The sequence below is a fragment of the Oncorhynchus nerka genome, linkage group LG15, assembly GCF_034236695.1.
Source record: "Oncorhynchus nerka isolate Pitt River linkage group LG15, Oner_Uvic_2.0, whole genome shotgun sequence".
NCBI classification, from domain to species: Eukaryota; Metazoa; Chordata; class Actinopteri; order Salmoniformes; family Salmonidae; genus Oncorhynchus; species Oncorhynchus nerka.
Window position 1 is genome coordinate 73196153 of NC_088410.1, and position 18477 is coordinate 73214629.

The 18477-nt window shown below is 41.9% G+C and overlaps 1 protein-coding gene across 2 annotated transcripts in view; it reads right to left on the reverse strand.

Moving 5' to 3' along the window:
- Positions 1-18477, reverse strand: part of LOC115143271 (ephrin type-B receptor 2-like) — a 156523-nt gene that overhangs the window by 14308 nt on the left and 123738 nt on the right. The gene's annotated exons all lie outside the window — the stretch shown is intronic.

Consider the following 18477-nt stretch of genomic DNA (forward strand, 5'->3'; position numbering starts at 1 on the left):
ACTGAGCTATGTAACAGTGATAGTGATATATTCGTTTCTATCATCCTGGGCTGCATGTAGAAAAGGCACACCTCTGACTAAACCACATACATAATTTGAAGGGACTTTCCAGCACTGACTTTGTATTATTTCCATGATTCATCTGTGCTTCCCACATTGTTAGGGTGTGAGGACCCTATCTGTCTGTGTCTGACTAGCAATCATTCCCCTGGCCGCATCCTCCTCCTCCGGACAAATTGTGGAGCAAGCCCATTTTGTATGGCTCATAAAACCAGAGAAAATCATCAGAACCACAAGTATGCCATACACAATCGCCATTTAGTTTTTCCAGCCTTCTATTTTTGTAATTGAGGTCTATGTTTACAGATATTTTTTGGAGGATGACAACTTCAGACACATCAGTAAATTGTTTGAAAGTGCAAGGACAAGAGTCATGGTCATGGTGGACAGATATAGAGAATTATAGCATTTACATGTGGTAATCACAGTGTAGCAATAAGCCAGATCCTTTCAGAAGTAATTGAGCCAGAAATGAGTGATGAGTGGGTAGGGTTGTAAGCTGCCTTTAGTCTAACAAAACCAAAGGCCCAGACTTGCAACTTTCTTTTAGTAAGGCTAAAGGGTCAGGGAGGGGCATGCTATCCACGCGCCCTCATACATCCATTAACATTAGTGCATGGTGCCGTGGGTCACAGCGAAGCTAATGCAGGAGATAAAAGCGCTGTCTGGGGCTTGGAGGGCAGGATTTATGGGCCCCCGGGCCCCAACCTCAGCCCATGGTCCCATGCTGCATACACACAGCCCCCAGCCAGCAGCACAGTGGCTCCCCAGAGTTCCAGCCATAAAGCGCTCCACCGGCACGTGCTCTCCTTGGAAAATCCACTGACTGGAAACCCCTCCCACCCGCCCTCCCTCGGCCCCTCCCACCATTATCAAGGAATCTGGGGGAGTGTGTGTGGTTAATATCTCATATATAAATCTAAGTGTTCATTTTATGTAGTTCATGTAACAACATTCTGGTAATATCTGATGCTATCTACCACACCACAAAGGAGCCTTTCAGATGGGGTTTGGATTAAAATACACATGTTCAGTACTGTAGAGTAAAGCCCGAAGCAGCTCCCAGAAACCAGTGTGCTCTAAGACATGATGACGGAGAGGCGGTTTTATGGCGTATTCATTCTCAACAGTGAGTCAGCCTTGCCTCACATGCCCTCTGATCCCAACAGAAGCCTCCATCCGAGGACACTAATCATGAGATACTGTCTAAACAGGGAGGTCCCGGAGCCTATGTCCCCATATGCCGTTGGCCTTAAAATAAACGTGTCTACAGATAATGAATAGGCAGCCTGTAGCTTCATCTCCTGCAGCATTTGCACTAAGATGGCCTGTGATTCTGCCATGAACATAAAGTGCATTTGGAAAGTATTCCACATTTTGCTACGTTACAGCCTTATTCTAACATTGATTAAATGAAATGTTTTTCCTCATCAATCTACACAAAATACCCCATAATGACAAAGCAAAAACACAAAAGCACATTTATTAAAAATAAAGAACAAAAATATCACATTTACATAAGTATTCAGAACATTTGCTATGAGACTCGAAATTGAGTTCAGGTGCATCTGTTTCCATTGAGCATACTTGAGATGTTTCTACAACTTGATTAGACTCCACCTGCTGTAAATTCAATTGATTGGACATGATTTGGAAAGGCACACCCCTGTCTATATAAGGTCCCACAGTGTGTGTCAGAACAAAAATCAAACCATAAGGTCGAAGGAATTGTCCATAGAGCTCCAAAACAGGATTGTGTCAAGACACAGATCTGGGGAAGGGTTCCAAAAAATGTCTGCAGCCTTGAAGGTCCCCAAGAACACAGTGCCCTTCATCAATATTAAATGGAAGAAGTTTGGAACCACCAAGACTCTTCCTAGAGCTGTCTGCCCGGCCAATCTGAGCAATCGCAGGGAGAAGGTCCTTGGTCAGGGAGGTGACCAAAAACCTGATGTTCACTCTGACAGAGCAACAGAGTTCCTCTGTGGAGATGGAAGAACTTTCCAGAAGGAGAACCATCTTTGCAGCATGCCACCAATAGGCCTTTATGGTAGAGCGGCCAGATGGAAGCCACTCCTCAGTAAAAGGCACATGACAGCCCACTTGGAGTTTGCCAAAAGGCACGTAAAGGACTCTCAGACCATGAGAAATACAATTTTCTGGTCTGAGGAAACCAAGATTGAACTCTTTGGCCTGAATGCCAAGCTTCAGGTATGGAGGAAACCCTCCACCATACCTACAGTGAAGCATGGTGGTGGCAGCATCATGCTGTGGGAATGTTTTTTCAGCAGAAGGGACTGGGAGACTAGTCAGGATCGAAGGAAAGATGAACGGAGCAAAGTACAGAGAGATCCTTGATGAAAACATGCTCCAGAGTGCTCAGAACCTCAGATTGGTGCAAAGGTTCACCTTCCAACAGGACAACGACCCTAAGCACACAGCCAAGACAACGCAGGAGTGGCTTCGGGACAAGTTCCTGAATGCCCTTGAGTGGCCCAGCCGGAACTCGGACTTGAACCCGATCCAACATCTCTGGAGAAACCTGAAAATAGCTGTGCAACGACACTCCCATTCCAACCTTGAGAGGATCTGCAGAGAAGAATGGGAGAAACTCCCCAGATACAGGTGTGTCAAGCTTGTAGCGTCAAACCCAAGAAGACTTGAGGCTGTAATCGCTGCTTCAACACAGTACTGAATAAAGGGTCTGAATACTTATGTAAAGGTGATATTTCATTATTTAATTTTTTATAAATTTGCTAAAATGTATACAAACCAGTTTTTGCTTTGTTATTATTGGGTATTGTGTGTAGAGTGAGGAGGGGGGGGGGAAACAATTTAATCAATATTAGAATAAGGATGTTACGTAACAAAATGTGGAAAAAGTCAAGGGGTCTGAATACTTTCCGAATACACCGTACATGATCCCCTTCACAGAGACACAGAGGTAGTGTATACAGAGGTAGTGCATATAGTAAGCAGTCCGGAGAATAGACTACTCACAGGCATCTCTTCAATCTCACTGTTCGTTGAGTTTGTTTACTATCATAAAAGGCAAATAGTCACTCTACGGGGAACTCACAAGTATCCCGTTACGGATGTACATATATTCAGGACTGCATGCCACATGCTTTTTTGTGCATAGCATTTCCATTAAACAAGAGGTGTAGCCATCTCTGGTAACCTAATCCCGGGCAGGGCATACAGACAAAGGCAGTGCATGTCTCATTGTACAGAGGATGGTACACATGCCAAGATGAAAGCTTTCCACGCAGAACATTGTGGTTTACTCTAACAGACGGGACGTCTTCCGGACTGAAGCATGAAGAACACGATGTCTGTATCACACCAATAATAACTATTGAGGAAAAAATAAACAGTACAACAGAGATCTAACAAGATGGAAGCATTACTGTTACTGCTGCTATGGAAAAATGTGTGTAGCGTGTCGACTGTACTGCAGTAATTATATAATTTTCCACTTGATACTCCAGCAGAGAGAGGGCTAACAGCAGAGTCCCTGCCACGAGGAGACAGGGTGATAATCACTCCTAGTAAAATATTCTAGTCATGGTGGAGCATTCCAGCTTTCCAAACGATTGCTCCTTGCAACGCTACAGCGACGAGGACTATTTATCTAGAATCCTAGGTGTTTCACTTTTTCCTGGCAAGGCTTGTACTCTGACACATTGGAGCAATCATCCAGCACAAAGGAGCGTTCCGAGAGAGCGTGAGTCTATGAACAAACTCATCAGGAACAGATAACGTTTCTATTCTTTTATCTTAAGGTCATCCAGGCCCAGAAATTCTGAATAACATCCAAAAATGTTTGGAAAGTAACTCAATACATTACTGAGCTCTCTCTAGATGGGAGGGTTGTGGACGGTTCAGAAGAGAAACCCTAAGTAGTGCATTACTGTAAATAGTATTTGTCAGTGCTGTTTAATGTGAAGAACTCCTGTTGTTGTCACAGAGTTAAGTTACAGTCTCAGTATTAATACAAGGTCTTGGATCTGATAAAAGACATTGGGGCTTTGTTCTCTATTCTAGCATAACGCTCTGGCTTGGGCCCAGCAGCTGAATATAAAAGGCTCTATTTGTGGAAAATCCCAATAGTCATTTTACTGTTGTGTTTGAACACCTAGTAACTTCCATAATCAATCAAAGATGGGGATAAGAGTTATTTCCACTCATTTAAATCCATGGCGATTTAATGGGGCATACTCCTGCAAACACGGAGAAGCAATTTACTGAGCCCCCTGATCTATCCCATTGACATCCTCTACCCAGTCTGTAAATAAATATCTCTGCTGCTATTGTTCTGTTCTCTTCTATTCTGCTACACTCGTTTGGTGGGCATGGCCTCCCTCCCTCCCATGCATGTGTCCCTCTCTTTCCCCTCCTTGTCTTCCCCTAAGAATGCTGGTCTCCTTTCAGCTCAGCCTATTGATTCTGTTCTCCACAGAGCACCCTTCTGAGCATGATGGCATCTTCATTAAGCGAGCTGGTGGACTGAAACCAGGCTGGCCTTTGATGACAGGCAGGCAGGAAAGCAGGTGGGGAGAGGGCCCCCATGCCTGGACAGAGCCTGAGTTTGGGCGCAGGACCACGTGGGCCTGGACCACAGCCACCATAAAAAAAAGGCAGACAGCCATTACAGAGCCATACTCCGAGGGGTGGGAGGCAAAGTTATTATAGTAATCACAATTTGGGGTTTGTGGTTGGGAGAGACAATGCCACCTCGAGTGATTTCCCCTTTCTCCCTTTGTTCCCCTTCCCATCTTTAAAACCCTGTACTATTACAACCAAAACCAAATTAAATGTCAAAGTCTGCTGAAAAATACATGGTTGCAGAGACAGAAGACTCAACCATTCATCTTGGCTGTTGAATCTGTGAAAGTGACTTGGATTTAGGACTTCTCTTTGAATATCTGACTTGCCTATGTGCAGCGTGCTCTATGACCATGTGGCTCTGATTTGAGGTTCTGGTACAGGGAGCAAAGCTATGATTTGGGGGAGGATGGGGAAGGAAGCGAGAACAGGTCAGCACTCGTAAATTCCCATCCCCTTTCACAGTAAAAATCTGTTTCCCCCACAGCACCGTCTCTCCCAATGGGCCCAGCCAGCTGCTCCTCCACTATGCAGTCAGGCAGCCTTCTAAACAGGCTGTTGGTGCTGCCTTCACTCTCTCTCCCTCCGAATGCTCTCCGTTTACGAGCCGCACATCGAGAGCTCTTAAAGGCAGAGGCCTGTATTTGCATGTACTTTTAGCACACTGGCAGACGGCCCTGTTTCCCCATCTGCAATGGATTGTGGGTTTTTACGTCTCCAAAGAGTTTCCAATGCAGTAAAGCTACACAAGCAAGATTTCAGTTTATCAAGCTTTAAACCATCTGCGCTTGAAAAGAGTGGGGCCTTAATGCACTAGTATACACAATATAAGCTAATTCTAAAATAGGCACTCCAAGGGCTTAAAACGTTTGCAGAACCTTACGGGAGGATAGGTCTAATCTAAGCACACCACGCCGCTAAGTAGTTCTGCTCGCCCAAGAGGTCCAAAGCAGAGATATGAGAGAAGTGAGGGAACAGTGGTGAGGGGCAGGGTGGGGACTCTCTCTGCAGTCACTTGTAATAATACAGATGTACACTGCTGGGCTTGGCCCAGATTGGTCATTCATTCTGGACAATCGTTTTAGCAGTACGCTACAGGGATAAGCCTCAGTGCTCTGACTCACAGGCTCTAGGCTAGCCACAATTAGTTTATTTAGATTTTCTGCATCTGGCTTCTAAAGCAGGTTTTCCAGGGAAATAGAGGAGTGCGGAAGAATCACTGAATCTGAAGGACTGCAAATGTGGGTTTTATTACTACTTTGATTGTCCTTGAATGAGTTCTATGAATCTCTTTGTCAAGTGGATAAGCCACTGTTGACCTTAAAAGGTGTCTTCAGAAGGGCTTGAGAAGATAGATGTTCTAATACAAAACTATTGTCCTGGAAAATCTATTGTATACAGGACACTGAAAGACTGGATACAGAACATCTGTTGTAGTAACACTGCATAGAAATGAACTTTTCATACCCATTGATACATTGCTTATCTGCATTAACAGATAAGGAGTTACTATATGACACAATGGTCAGGATAAAAAAAAGATGATCTCATCTTGAAAAGGTCCTGAACTCAATTAAAATATACAAACTCGGAGAGAATCATGGGAGAGACATGTGCATGTCACTCAGAGATTCATGCTTTTGACCTCACCAATGTCACATGATGCATTGAAAGGGAAGACAACCTAAGAAAGGACACTAAGATTGTTGAGGCAAAGAAAGCGATCCTCCCAACATAATCTCACTCAATTCAAGCAAATATGTACCAAAAAATATTTCAGCAGATTTCATGTGTTTTTGTGTGGCTTATTTCGTGTGAAAATACACACATTTGTGCGACTTCATTCATAGGAAAAGTAATTTTTGTGGGGCAAACTTCAGAACAATCTTTTGAAAGTTACTGGAGCAATGCATTTTGGGCAATGGTGTTCTACACTGCCTTTTTTTGTGTCCCACATCTTTCAAAAAACAAACTCGTTAAAAAAACAATATTATTAATCAACCAGGTTGTCATCAAAATACTTATAATATAATAGTAGCCTTACGTTTTTAAAATTGGGTTATTAATGCCAATGCTTCTTTCTATGCTTGTTTTCCCTTAATACTTCGGGATACTGGTGCTATGTCAGATTTTATGAGGGTTGCCAGATTGGAGTAAAAGCTGAATGTCATTTTTTTTGTGGTATCGATGAAGGTATTTGATTGGGGAACGGGGATACATTTTCATGATGGGAAATTAATTCATCAAAAATTGGGGGAAACAGAACACCAGCAACAACAAAAAAACAGTTTGGTTTAAATTCCCCTGGAGATCAATTAAGACATAACAATGCAGTTAAACAGGTTCATGTAAAATATTGAATTATGTTGGCTTACACTTATGGCACTTCCAAGGCCGTTTCATTATATTTATTATGGTCGTGTCAATCATGTTATGTACTTAGCCTATTGTAACAAGGCATATGTCAGCATTGTAGGCTCACTGCCTCTGCCCAGAGGCCTACCAGGATTTCATGGCAACGGCCGTTAGAGCTCACCTCGCCACATATGAGCCCTGGTTAAAGTCCCTGTTGCAGCTTTCACTTTCTTACGTTACATTGGTGGCTGCGTTGAGATCACGTCCAGCGTACGTCTAGTTATGTGATCTAGTGGTGGGAAGCATTCTGTTTTTCCACATTGTGTTGGATATATCTAGTGAACAATGGATAAGCAACAATGGGCATGACGGATAGAAGTAGTCACTACAGGTGTGATCAAGCCTTACATCAAAGTTGCCTGAAGCTGAATGGAAAGTGCTATGCCCTTACCAGTTATTCAGAAGAAAATCCTCTGTGACTGTTTATTTGAAATAAATTAACTTACCAGTGTGGACCCAAAACAAACACATTCTACACATTTACATACGACCTGTTTAAAGTGTTATTACAACCATGGTGTTCTTTTGTTACTGAAGCTTAAATATAAAATAACCTGACAATGATCCACATCACATGGTTAGACAAATTATATGTGTGTTATGCAGCAAAAAACAACTATCCTTTTTTAGGATGTAAACCAGTAATATGAATAACTTTTGATCCATCGTGTTCTGATCTAATTAGATGGACCAAGCCTGACCTGCTGAGGAGTGTCGGACTCCATCCTAGCTAGCGGGGTGCTCTCATCTTATCTACGAACATAGACAGGGCTCTAACTCCTCTAGCTCCACAGTGAGATAGGGTGCAGGCCAGGCAGAAGGCTGTTAGCCAGCCTGCCAGCTTAGTGGAGTCTGCCATTAGCACAGTCAGTGTAGTCAGCTCAGCTATCCCCATTGAGACCGTGTCTGTGCCTCGATCTAGGTTGGGAAAAACTAAACATTGCGGTGTTCGCCTTAGCAATCTCCCTAGGATAAAGACCTCCTCAATTCCTGTCATTATTGAAAGAGATTGTGATACCTCACATCTCAAAATAGGGCTACTTAATGTTAGATCCCTCACTTCCAAGGCAGTTATAGTCAATTAACTAATCACTGATCATAATCTTGATGTGATTGGCCTGACTGAAACATGGCTTAAGCCTGATGAATTTACTGTGTTACACTAGTGACCATATCCCCCGCGCATCCCGCAAAGGTGGAGGTGTTGCTAACATTTACGATAGCAAATTTCAATTTACACAAAAAAAAGACTGCATTTTCCTCTTTTGAGCTTCTAGTCATGAAATATATGCAGCCTACTCAATCACTTTTTAGAGCTACTGTTTACAGGCCTCCTGGGCCGTATACAGCATTCCTCACTGAGTTCCCTGAATTCCTATCGGATCTTGTTGTCATGGCAGATAATATTCACATTTTTGGTGACTTTAATATTCATATTTGTTTGCAATCACAAAAAAAATATCTGCTCAGACCCCAACCAAGGATCATTAAAAGCCGTGCTATAAATTCTCGGGCAACAAAGATTCCTAGATGCCCTTCTAGACTCCCTCCACCTACCTACAAAAATCAGTTAACCACCTAACTAAGGAACTCAATTTAACCTTGCGTAATACCCTAGATGCAGTCGCACCCCTAAAAACAAAAAATATTTGTCATAAAAAACTAGCTCCCTGGTATACAGAAAATAACCAAGCCTTGAAGCAAGCTTCCAGAAAATTGGAACGGAAATGGCGCTAAACCAACCTGGAAGTCTTCCGACTAGCTTGGAAAGACAGTACCGTGCAGTATCCCACACTGCTGCTCTGTCATCCTATTTTTCTAACTTAATTGAGGAAAATAAGAACAATAAAAAAAAAGGTTTGATACTGTTGCAAAGCTAACTAACAAGCAGTAAACCCCGAGAGTGGATGGTTTTCACTTCAGCATAAATTCATGAACTTCTTTGACGAAAGGATCATGATCATTAGAAAGTAAATTAAGGACTCTTTAAATCTGTGTATTTCTCCAAAGCTCATTTGTCCTGAGTCTGCACAACACTGCCAGGACCTAGGATCAAGGGAGACACTCAAGTTTTTTAATACTATTTCTCTTGACACACTGTTGAAAATAGTAATGGCCTCTAAACCTTCAAGCTGCATACTGGACCCTATTCCAGCTAAACTACTGAAAGACCTGCTTCCTGTGCTTAGCCCTCCTATGTTAAACATAATAAGCGGCTCCCTATCCACCAGATGTGTACCAAACTCACTAAAAGTTGCAGTAATAAAGCCTCTCTTGAAAAAAGCCAAACCCTGACCCAGAAAATATTTAAAAAACTATCGGCCTATATCGAATCTCCCATTCATCTCAAAACTTTTACAAAAAGCTGTTGCGCAACAACTCCCTGCCTTCCTGAAGACAAACAATGTATATGAAACACTTCATTCTTGTTTTAGACCCCATCATAGTACTGAGACTGCTCTTGTGAAGGTGATAAATTAGTTTTTGGCTAAAAAACGTACCCATTTGAAACTGCCTATTTCTCAGCCCCAGCAACTAGAATATGCATATAATTGTCATATTAGGATAGAAAACACTCTAAAGTTTCCAAAACTGTAGAAATATTGTCTGTGAGTATAACAGAACTGATATTGCAGGCGAAAACCTGAGGAAAATCCAATCAGGAAGTGCCTCTTATTTTGAAACCTCTCTGTTCCTATGCATGCCTATCCTCCATTTAAAGGGATATCAACCCAATTCATTTTCTATGGCTTCCCTAAGGTGTCATCAGTGTTTTGACATAGTTTCAGGCTTTTATTTTGAAAAATTAGCGTGAAAGATCACATTGCTTAAGTGGATAGGTGGGGGCTCTCAGAGTGAGTTTTGCGCTATAGAGTAAAGCGGCCAAGGATTGATTATAAAAAAACGTTGTTTTCTGTTGACATTATGGATATTATTTTGTCGTGACCGCTCTTTCCTGTGGATTTCTGAACATAACGCGATAAACAAATGGAGGTATTTTGGGTATAAAAATAATCTTTATGGAACAAAAGGATTTGTTGTGTAACTGGGAGTCTCGTGAGTGAAAACATCTGAAGATCATCAAAGGTATACGATTCATTTGATTGCTTTTCTGATTTTCGTGACCTAGCTACTTAATGCTTAGTGTACATAATGTTATTCTATGCTATTGATAAACTTACACAAACGCTTGGATTGCTTTCACTGTAAAGCATAATTTCAAAATCTGAGACGACAGGTGGATTAACAAAAGGCTAAGCTGTGTTTTGCAATATTGCACTTGTGATTTCATGAATATGAATATTTTTTTGTAATATTATTTGACTGTTGCGCTATGCTATTCAGCGGTTGCTGACGAAAATGATCCCGCTAAAGGGATGGGTAGCATCAAGAAGTTAATGGCATCAGACCGAGGCTCTGCATCTGTCCTCGTGCTCCCAGACCTTAGTGCTGCTTTTGATACCATCGACCACCACATTCTTTTGGAGAGATTGGAAACCCAAACTGGTCGACATGGACAAGATCTGGCCTGGTTTAGATCTTATCTGTCGGAAAGATATCAGTTTGTCTCTGTAGATGGTTTGTCCTCTGACAAATCAACTGTAAATTTCGGTGTTCCTCAAGGCTCTGTTTTAGGACCACTATTGTTTTCAATATATATTTAACCTCTTGGTGATGTCATTCGGAAACATAAATGCTAACTTTCACTGCTATGCGGATGACACACAGCTGTACATTTCAATGAGACAAAATTGCCCTTCCTGGAAGCCTGTGTTTCAGACATAAAGAAGTGGATGGCGGCAAATGTTCTACTTTTAAACTCAGACAAAACAGAGATGCTAGTTCTAGGTCCCAAGAAACAAAGAGATCTTCTGTTGAATCTGACAATTAATCTTGATGGTTGTACAGTCGTCTAAAAAAACTGAAGGAACTCAGCGTTACTCTGGACCCTGATCTCTTTTTTGAGGAACATATCAAGACTGTTTCAAGGACAGATTTTCTCCCATCTACGTTACATTGCAAAAATCAGAAACTTTCTGTCTAAAACTGATGCAGAAAAATTAATCCATGCTTTTGTCACTTCTAGATTAGACTACAGCTACTAGACTACTCGACTTTCCGGCTACCTGGATAAAGCACTAAATAAACTTCAGTTAGTGCTAAACACGGTTGCTAGAATCTTGACTAGAACCAACAAATTTGATCATATTACTCCAGTGCTCTACAATGGTTTCCTGTTAAGGCTAGGGCTGATTTCAAGGTTTTACTGCTAACCTACAAAGCATTGCATGGGCTTGCTTCTACTTATCTTTCCGATTTGGTCCTGCCGTACATACCTATGGTCCTATGCTATAGTCACAAGACGCAGGCCTCCTTACTGACTCTAGAATTTCTAAGCAAACAGCTGGAGACAGGGCATTCTCCCATAGAGATACATTTTTATGGAATAGTCTCCCTATCCATGTGAGAGACGCAGACTCGGTCTCGACCTTTAAGTCTTCAGTAGGTCCTATGATTCAGTGTAGTCTGACCCAGGAATGTGAAGGTGAACGGAAAGGCACTGGAGCAACGAACCGCCCTTGCTGTCTCTGCCTGTCCTGTTCCCCTCTCTCCACTGGGATTCTATGCCTCAAACCCTATTACGGGGGCTGAGTCACTGGCTTACTGGTCCACTTCCATGCTGTCCCTAGGAGGGATGGTCACTTGAGTGGGTTGAATCACTGACGTGATCTTCCTGTCCAGGCTGACATCTACTCCTGAGGTGCTGACCTGTTGCACCCTCTACAACCACTGTGATTATTATTATTTGACCCTGCTGGTCATCTATGAACATTTGAACACCTTGGCCATGTTCTGTTATAATCTCCACCCGGCACAGCCAGAAGAGGACTGGCCACCCCTCATAGCCTAGTTCCTCTCTATGTTTCTTCCTAGGTTCTGGCCTTTCTAGGGAGTTTTTCCTAGCCACCGTGCTTCTACACCTGCATTGCTTGCTGTCTGAGGTTTTAGGCTGGGTTTCTGTACAGCACTTTGTGCCATCAGCTGATGTAAGAAGGGCTTTATAATTAAATTTGACTGATTGACTGATGTAGGATTTTCTACGGCCTACAATCGAGCCCTTTCCCAGTCATGAAGGACGAAGCTAGGCCCCTCTCGATTCTCAATGGTGAAGACTGAACTCAAGTTAGGGGTTTTACGTCAGACTCTCCAGTACCACTTTGCCCAACATGTTATACCCCAGAGGTTGTAAATAAACCCTTTATTTTCTAAGGTGATCCAAAAAATGAGGGATCATTATTATAGGGCTGTGAAACCCATAGCCGAATGGCTCCAGACTGAGTATTTCTCACCATTTATTTACAGAGAGCAACTTCTGTTTTATAGCAGGTAGTGTCAATTTATTTACAGTAGTGTGTTGATTAATTATTGCTTTTTTCAGTGGAAATACAGAATATGTATAAAAATACCAAATACACCAAAAGCTAAATCAAGCAGAGATTTATGACTATTTTACCATGTTAATCATTACTAAAACATACAAACTACAAACACTTGACCAGTTAAAGATAATGAACACATGACAATTAGATAAAAAATATTTAATTAAAAAGAATTGATACAAAAGTCAAGAGTTGGCTATAACATGAGTTCAAACAAAGTGAGTGTGTGTGTATGTGTGTAAGGGATTGTGTGTGTGTGTCTGTATTATGGAGTGTATTATAATTTCACAAAATAAAAATTCCCCAATCAAATACCTTCAGTGATAACCACAAAAATTAGAATCGGTCTTTTTGCCCCAATCTGGCAACCTTCTTCAAATTTGACACAGCCTTGTATAAAATACATTATGAAAGAAATGGTGAAATGTAGGCTCCACGAAATATGAAATGCCATATGAAGAAAATCGTGTAGATCTACTTTTGCCTACACAAAAAAGGGCCATTCTGACTATTAGTGCACCAATATTCCAAAGCATTAAGTGACAACAAGCACAGAAAACAGTGTTGGCATAAAAAAAACTACGTAAGGCTACTATTATGTAATTATTTTGGTGACAACCTGGTTGATTAACAATATTGTTGTATTTATTTTTTTTTATGTATAAATAAATGTGTGACACAAAAAAAGGCAGTGTAGAACACCATTGAACATCGTGCATTGGTCTAATAACTTTCAAAAGATTGTTCCGAAGTTTCCCCCCCAACAAAATGTATTTTCCTCTGAATGAAGTTGCACAAAAATGTGTGCATTTTCCTACGTAGCGGCTCATAAAATGGCCTTTTCACACAAATTAAGCTCCACGAAAACATAAAAATGCACGAAATCTGCTGAAATACTTTTTGTACATATTTGCACAAATTGAGTTTGAGATTGTGTTAGTCGTTCAGAATCCAAGAAAAATATTTAAGTTTAAATTAAACAACAGAGACTTTGTTTTGTTGCAGTGTGATTCATTATGTCAATATTGGATTTTCTACACTTTTCATTATAGTTATCACGCTTCTGTAAACATAACAGATAATTGCATGTCAACATCTTTTAAAGTGGTGTGCCTGTGGTGTGTCTGAGTTGACACAGACCTGCCCCTCGTTGTGTGAAGTGTGTGTGTGTATGTGAATGTGTGTGTGTGTATGAGTCAGTGTGTTTACTATATACCCACATCCCATCTCTCAGTTGTACATTTGCTTTGAGAAGACACTTCATTCCTCGTCTGTTCCGGCACATAAAAGCAGTCATTCTTATTACATGGCTCCAGAAATAGAAAATAAAGCAATTCCAAAAATATCAGCCAGAAATGTAATACATAAATATTTCTGAGAGCATCTTTCTCTCTGATATTTCAACAACCAGGAGAGGACTGAGACCAGAGGTGGAGAGGAGAGAGGCATGGAGGAGGGAAGGAGAGGTAATACAACCACCTTCTTACTGTTTCCCACTTTCCTCTCAAACAGAAAAACATAAACAGAACTGGAGAAATACATGCAATAACAGAATGAGCCTGATCATTTATGAGCACACTTTGTGCTGAAAAACAGCATATCCCTTTAGCACAATACACTTGCTTGAAGAGGGGTATTTACCCAAACACTATAATTTGTATTACCGATATATAATTTGCTATTGGCATGACATTTAATTTACACCACACCGTGGTTGTCTTCATTCATAAATAGAAATGCCCACTTTAACTCACAAGACACATTACTTATATATTTTTAAACTGTGAAAAATCTGAGCACTTCAAAATCAGAAAGAAAATCTCGTTGTGCACGATCTCTTTTGGAGTCAATTATTCTAACCTGTCATATGAACAAATTCCTAACAAAGATGTTAAAAAGGTCGTTACCTATGCTTTGGGGGCAATAACAACAGTGTATAAATGACTGCATTAGCACAATTTATTTGCGCATTTCAGCATCAGTCAGAGCTAATGTGGCCTACAACAAGTAATTCCAGCCACACAGTCTTACTAAACAACCCTTTAAAGTCCACTGGCCCAAAAGGGCCTGATCTTCTTACACAACTTTGTCCTCATGCAATGTCTATTGCCGAGTTCTTAATTCTTTCTTCTTAAGATATTCGGTAAAATTAGATCTATGATAAAACCAACTGCACGTACCCAGTAGAATGGCCCCTGTATTTATTTATTTAGGCAAGTCACTTAAGAACAAATTCTAATTTACAATGACAGTCTAGGAACAGTGGGTTAACTGCCTTGATCAGGGGATTTGGGATTTGATTTAGCAACCTTTTGGTTACTGGCCCAAAGCTCTAACCACTAGGCTACCTGTCACCCCAGTATGAAGTATATGACTTTTGCTTTTCTATTTTTGTTTTGCCAAAACACAGTCCTACATTTCTCATTTTGTTTGAATAAAATATGTAGCTTTGTATAAAGCATTGCAACATGAACCTGGAATTTCCAACGCAGTAAAGCTACACAAGCGAGTTTTCAGTTCATCAAGCTTTAAGCTGCCAGTTTATGCTCTAATTATTTTAGCAAGGGCATGAAGTAATTAAATGCATATTGAATGCGTAGTTCATCTAAAGTCATCTAACCCTACAGTCAGCTAGCTCCGCAGTCTGCATACCTAACACCATATGCAAATCACAATCACACAATCTCTGCTATCTCTCCTTCCACTAGTTGGTCTCAAGTAGTAGCCATAGTATGTGCTTGCAGTGCTGGCTGGAGCCCCGGTGTATAGAGCTGTGCCACTCTGTCAGGGCTGGGCTGTGCTCCAGGTGTCTACAGAAGCCTCCTGTCTGTCTGGCCGCCTGACCCACACTGGCACCTTCCATATGTGCCCTTCCTGACAACTTCTGTCACTGTCACACGTCCTGCATCCTACACTGGCTGGCCTGGAAGTATCTCTCTGCCTCTCTCGAACCAGTGTACGGTATGCTGGACACGTCAGCAGCACTACAGCACCAACAGCAGAGGAGTGGAAAACACCCTCCCTTTATTCAAAGCTGGTGTTTAGAAGGCATGAATATAAAGGCCAAGCATCAATTATTAATGGCGAGGAATGGACCTTCGAAGAATCAAGTGTATGAAATCCTCACAGTAGATGTGTCAAAATACCCGTAAAACCGAGCGGTCAAACAGGGAAATGGTCCAGGTTATCAATAGTTAAAGTGCGGTAGCAGCAACAATATTCACCCCTCCCCCAATCAAAAAATGTTGCATTCTGCGTGGAACTTCCATGGAGCCCTGCAGTCGATGACGAAGACCTCCATATACCCATCTATGCTTCTGACTATGTTCTGTACAGTGTCTAGTTCTATTAAATTGTAGAGGACGTATTTGTTTTGGCGTTTCATTAGCCCAAGGCGAGCCAGGGAAGCTAGTGGCCTGGTTACAGTTCGTCTCTAGAGGACTGGTTACAGTCCGGCCTGGCAATTTGGGGGATAATGAAGTGGTACATCTTCCCCAGTTGTATGATAGTGGTGCACCAGATTACAGCAGCCACCCCTGAGCTGAGTAATGGGATTCAGTCCCACAATGAGCTGTTCACTTGATAAGAAACCAATTCAGTCTCCCCTTCCTCCCCATATTAGCAGCAGCTTCCCTGGCTCACCTTGGGCTAATGAAACGCCTAAACAAATACGTCCTCTACAATTTAATAGAGCTAGACACTGTACAGAACATAGTCAGAAGCATAGATGGGTATATGGAGGTCTTCGTCGTCGACTGCAGGGCTCCATGGTAGTTCCACGCAGAATGCTAATGGTTTTGATTGAGGGAGGGGTGAATATTGTTGCTGCTACCGCACTGTAACTCCTGATAGCCAGGATAATCACTATTGAGCTGAAATATGACTACCCCTGCACCTACAATAAACGTGATTCACAGCCTGTAAGACAACACAAAATGGGACACGACATTCTATGTGCTCATCATCTTTTTTTGTGAGTCACCCCAAATATATCTTTTTGAGTAGTGTCAAAGACTTTCCCGTCAGACATGACTGACACAGTGATAACAGTAATTCCTCTCATATCGGTCACTCATTGACAGCTCTGGTGTTGGGCTTGTCTGTGTTTGTCGTTCAATCAAACAGCCCTTCAGAGTGTGTGTGATTGTTTGTGCTTGCGCGTGCATGTGTATATGTCGGACCAGGGTAGTGAAGTGAACTTAGACCAGCAGTCGCTCTGTCTTTTAGAGCTCAGGACAAAATTACATGCTGCCAGTGAGCTGTCGGGGATGGGTCTGATTAAACAATCAGAGGGGAATGGTATGGTTTTAGCAACCATTTTATCCCCTAAATGATGAATGTGGGCTAACAGAAAGAGAGAGACAGCGAGTGAGAGAGAGATTGGGTACTGTATGTGTGTGTGATGAGTGATTAACCTTAATTTGTACCACAATGTTCAATTATCAGGCCGACTCTTTTTTCTGTATATTTCAACGATGTCGCTCTTGCTGCGGGTGATTCCCTGATCCACCTCTACGCAGATGACACCATTCTGTATACATCTGGCCCTTCTTTGGACACTGTGTTAACAAACCTCCAAACGAGCTTCAATGTCATACAACACTCCTTCCGTGGCCTCCAACTGCTCTTAAAACGCTTGTAAAACCAAATGCATGCCTTTCCACCATTCGTGCCCGCACCCGCCCGCCCGACTAGCATCACTACTCTGAACGGTTCTGACCTAGAATATGTGGACAACTATAAATACATAGGTGTCTGGCTAGACTGTAAACTCTCCTTCCAGACTCATATTAACATCTCCAATCCAAAATAAAATCTTGAATCGGCTTTCTATTTCGCAACAAAGCCTCCTTCGCTCGCGCCGCCATACTTACCCTAGTAAAACGGATTTTCTTACAGATCCTGGACTTAAGCGATGTCATCTACACTTCCAATACTCTGCTCAGCAAACTGGATGCAGTCGATCACAGTGCCATCCATTTTGTTACCAAATCACCTTATACCACCCACCACTGCGACCTGAATGCTCTGGCCCTCGCTACATATTGGTTGCCAGACCCACTGGCTCCAGGTCATCTATAAGTCTATGCTAGGTAAAGCTCCGCCTTATCTCAGCTCACTGGTCACGATAACAACACCCACCCGTTGCACACGCTCCAGCAGGTATATCTCACTGGTCAACCCAAAGCCAAAACCCCCTTTAGTCGCCTTTCCTTCCAGTTCTCTGCTGCCAGTGACTGGAATGAATTGCAAAAATCGCTGAAGCTGGAGACTTATATTTCCCTCACTAACTTTAAACATCAGCTATCTGAGCAGCTAACCGATTGCTGCAGCTGTACATAGTCTATCTGTAAATAGCCCACCCAACCTACCTACCTCATCCCCATATTGTTTTTATTTACTTTTCTGCTCTTTTGCACACCAGTATCTCTACTTGCACATCTGCTCATCTATTACTCCAGTGTGAATCTGCTAAATTGTAGTTACTTTGCTACCATGGCCTATTTATTGCCTTACCTCCTCATTCCATTTGCACACACGGTATATAGACTTTCTTTTTTTCTATTGTGTTGTTGACTGTAAGCTTGTTTATTCCATGTGTAACTCTGTGTTGTTGTTTGTGTCGCACTGCTTTGCTTTATCTTGACCAGGTCGCAAGAATAAATTAGAATTTGTTCTCAACTAGCTTACCTGGTTTAATAAAGGTGAAATAAAAATAAATACAAAATATATCATTATGAATGGAAGGTAAAGGCTAGCTTTGTCTTTAGCCGTTTGTCCCCTATACATGTGTGTGGGTGTTTTCTGGGCTTTCCCACAGCCCAGGGGTGTCATTCCAGCCCCAGAGGAGACAGCCTCAATAAAACATAGTGTTTTTGCTCAATAAGTCCTTGTTAAGGCTGCTCCCATGCCACACAGCAGATAAATCACTAAAGCAATATAACCGAGGCAA